The following is a 4319-nucleotide window of genomic DNA, read 5'->3' as shown; positions in this document are numbered from 1 at the left end:
TATATATATGTATATATGTATATATATATACATATATATATATATATAGTAGAGCTACTATACTCTCATGAGTACAGAGCTCTTCGTACTCATAAGTTATTTTCAATGTTGGGATTTTCGAATCGACTATCCATACTATTAAAAAAGATCTAGAGTATTTGAAATTTCTAGAAAATAAATTTCGTAATTTTTCGAAATTATTATAAAATCCATCAGGCGGGTATAAAATGAATAGTTAAAATCGAACAACGTCCTAAAAATAGATGATCAGATCCTTCAATTTAAAATCGGAGTTATTGATCTTCATTTACATAGTGAATAGAATTTTCTATCAAAAATTCATGTCACGCCCCGGATTATACGTTCCCCGGGCACGCCGACAAATCCGCCGTATACAAAGAAATTTTTCTTGTATACGAAGCGATAGCTGTACCTGTAAATCATACAATACTACTAACAGTAGTATAGAGCTGCTAGAAGAACCAGAAATAAAATAAACCGAATTCCATATACATACGCCAAATCCAAGATACAAAACTACTCGCACTGGTGAGTTAAACAACTGTATGTACATAAACTCCACCAAAAAGTAATTACCTGCTGCAGGTGATCCTCTAACTCGACTCGTCGGGTAGGGCTCTAACTCGCGACGCCCTTGCCTCGGTCCAGATCAGCAACAGCAGCAGCCGAAGACGATGGCTCTGCAAAAAATAGAGTAACAACAGGGTGTGAGAACTACTGTAAAACAAGTAGTCCTCAGTGGGTGCCGCCCTCAACAACATCGGTCCACCCACTAAGTCTACAGAAGGGAGCAATGATAGTAGTAAATGCAGGAATAAAATCTACCGCTATGAATCACTACACTATCATGCTCTACACTAACCAACTATAGGAAATGTCAAATCTGACCCAATCTAATCGGGACTGTAAGCATACCCGTCCCTGGGACTGTGAACACACCCGTCCCTGCCCAGTTGCGACTATCCAGCTACCTCCACACTATCTAGTTCGTGGAGAGCAAGTCCAACCGGCATGAGCGACACCAACGCGAAAGCACAACGCCCGTCTCCGGAGTGGCACTCGTGGAAGCTACCCAACCGAGTATGTAGCGTATCTCTGTCGAGCTCAATCAGGCTCTACCTTAAGCCAAAATCCAAGTAACCGACTCTAACTGGTCTAACCACCAACAGGTTACGTGCCTTCGGCACAATCTGTCGCCAAAAAGGCGATACGGGTCCACCGTCAACCTCAACGGCACCCAACAGTCCGGAACAGTCTGAACGCTACTATAAAAATATACTCGGCATCCCAGCACGAGTGTAACTGAAAGCTAAACTATCTGGAATACTCACTATGAGGATACTGCTACAGTATAAAATAATACAACGTCCCCTAGGGCTAAATCAGGTAGTGTAACTGATAACAGGTCCAACTCGCCGGTTCTCTCCTAATTTAATTTTCAAGTCCAACATGTATAAATTACTTAATTTATTTGTCACATGCTCTAAATTCAGATTTGCAATTCACATAATAATTCATGAATTCGAGCTAAAGTAAACTACACAAAATCTAAAATTTACACATGTTGATTACTAAGCACTTAGGAGTATAAGCCGATGATTAACCCACCTTAGTCGCTAATCCCCGGCAGCGAGGAAGTCTCGACACAAGGGAATACACTGCTGGATCAACCGAACACCTCCAAAGGCCAGAAGTCAAGCTCCCGCCAAACTCTACACGTAGAATCCGACAATAAGCATCAATTCTGCCTCAAAAACAGCAGCAGAGAAGACTATAATTCCGACCCAGTAAACCTTCACCAAATTCAGAAAATAAGGGCTTCGTGGATTCCTCTCGAAGTCCTGAATCCAATGAACCAAATCTCGTCAAAATCCGACGCTCCTACGTCGAGTACGATCCGAAACGCCAACGATCGACGTTGGAAATCTGCAGGGACAGCACCTAGCTCGAATTTGAAGAAGCTTGGAAATAAAGAAGCAATTTGACGGCACACCCACCTTGACAGCGACCCTAGTATCTGTGCGACGTCGAGGACGGCGGTAACACACCCTCGCCCGGCCTCCTCGCGATGCTACGGCGACAAACGTAGGCTCGAACGGCTCCGCGGCGCGACGTTGACGGCGAATCTACTCCACCTAAGCTCCTCCTATTCGATCAATGCTAGAGAGAGAGAGAGAGAGAGAGAGAGAGAGAGAGAGAGAGGAGGAGGAGGAGAAGAGTAGCAAATAGCTCTCTCTCTCTGCTCCTACACGTATATAGCAAGGGGATGAAGAGTCGATACAAACGAGGCAATCAAATTTAGCAAAAAGCCCACCACCAACTCAAATGTATCGATACACGTGCAAGTGTACCGGTACAGATGCCAACCCGAGAGCAGTTGCGCGTAGCCTATGCAGTGTACTGGTACACCATACTTGCTGTACCGGTACAGCAAGCAGAAAAATAGCTATTTGCAGATTTTTCTTGCTAAATGCTGCTCTCGTGTCGCACAAAGTCCGTTTTGCATCTATTTCGCGCCAACGTGACTCAGACTTGTCCCGACACTCTCCAGAGCTGTCGACAAGCCTTCACTGCTGAACACTAGGGATCTCACAATTCAACCTATTCCGATTCTTTTTTACCGTTAAAGTAGCAAATATCTCGTACCGACTGTTAAAAATTGTCAATTTTGTGAACTTTTGATCATAAGGTAAATGATATCGAAAAATTATAAAATTTGAATTTTAGAAGTTTAAATGCTCTAGATAATATTTTACGGTATGGATCGTCAATTCGGAAGCTCTATCGTCGAAAACAACTTATGAGTACGAAGGCGATTGTACTCATAAGAGTATAGTAACCGGACTATATATATATAGAGAGAGAGAGAGAGAGATAGAGAGAGAGAGAGAGAGAGATCGGCTACTATCTTCTTAAGAAGATAGAAGGCTTTATCCTATCAAGTCATTTTAGATGCATGATCGGAACTTCAAATTGATAATCGGCATCGTTAAAATTAATCTACACTATTAGAAATATTTAGAAACTGAATTTTGTAATTTTTAAAAATTATTATCAAGTCTATCGAAGAGTCGAAAAATGAACGGTTAAAAACAAATGGCCTTCTTAAAACAGAGTTTAGACTTTCTCAATTTACGATTGGAGTTATTAAACATTGTCTAAATAGTATAAAAAAAATTTTATCAAAAATTCAACCGGTTTGGATTACTCCATACCGCTAAACAAGTAAACGGCTCATATAGGCAGTAAAAAATTATCAAATTTGTAATCCTTTGATCACTATATAAATAAATTTTAAATTTTATAAAATTTAGTTCCTAAATAATTCAAATACTCTAGATCAATTTCAACAGTTCCAATCATCGATTTGAAATCTCTATCATCAAAAATGATTTGATAGGACGAAGGTCCCTATCCTATTAAAAGGATAACAGCCGGATTCGAGAAAGTCTGGCTACTATACTATCAATAGTACCAAGCTCTTGGTACTATCGAGTTTTCTACCGTTAGATCTATTCTTTGATAATTTCCACTCGTTAGATTATGCTATTCAATCAACCACTCACTTAACCCCAAAGGACTACTATCATCAAGCTGCACATTCTTTCAATCCCAAAAACTCGATAGCACCAAGTGTTGAGTTCTATCAACAGTATAGTAGTATAATTCTATATATAGAGAGAGAGTTGAGTTAGAATATTATTAGTAGTATTTTGGTTCTTTTGTTAGATCTATTTACACTTTAATCAATTCTACCATTTAAATCATACTACAACCAACCATCTACTCAACTCTAGAGAAGGACCACCACTAAATCCTAGATGACTACTATCATTCTAATTCTCTAATTTTTCATCCAAAAATTAAAAATTCAATAGCAATAGAGGTCAAATACTATTAATACTACTCAACCCAATTCTCTCTCTCTCTCTCTCTCTCTCTCTCTCTCTCTCTCTCTCTCTCTCTCTCTCTCTATATATATATATATATATATATATATATGTGTGTGTGTATATATATAGGCTGGGGCTACTATACTCTTATGAGTATAGACCCCCTTATACTTATAAATTTTTAACCGTTGATTAATGGAATGTGTGGTTAGGATGATGGTGGTCCCCACTTAGAATGATAGTGGTCCCCTAGGGTTGAGTAGGTAGTTGGTTTAATAGTATGATATAACGGGTGGAAATGATCAATGGAATAAATCTAAAGGCCAAAAACTTATGAGTATAAGGGAGCCAATACTCATAAGGGCCCGTTTGGTTCGAGTTTTGTAATATTACAAAGTATCTCGA

The sequence above is a fragment of the Ananas comosus genome, linkage group 2, assembly GCF_001540865.1.
Source record: "Ananas comosus cultivar F153 linkage group 2, ASM154086v1, whole genome shotgun sequence".
Classification (NCBI taxonomy): Eukaryota; Viridiplantae; Streptophyta; class Magnoliopsida; order Poales; family Bromeliaceae; genus Ananas; species Ananas comosus.
Note: the sequence above shows the minus strand (reverse complement) of the source record.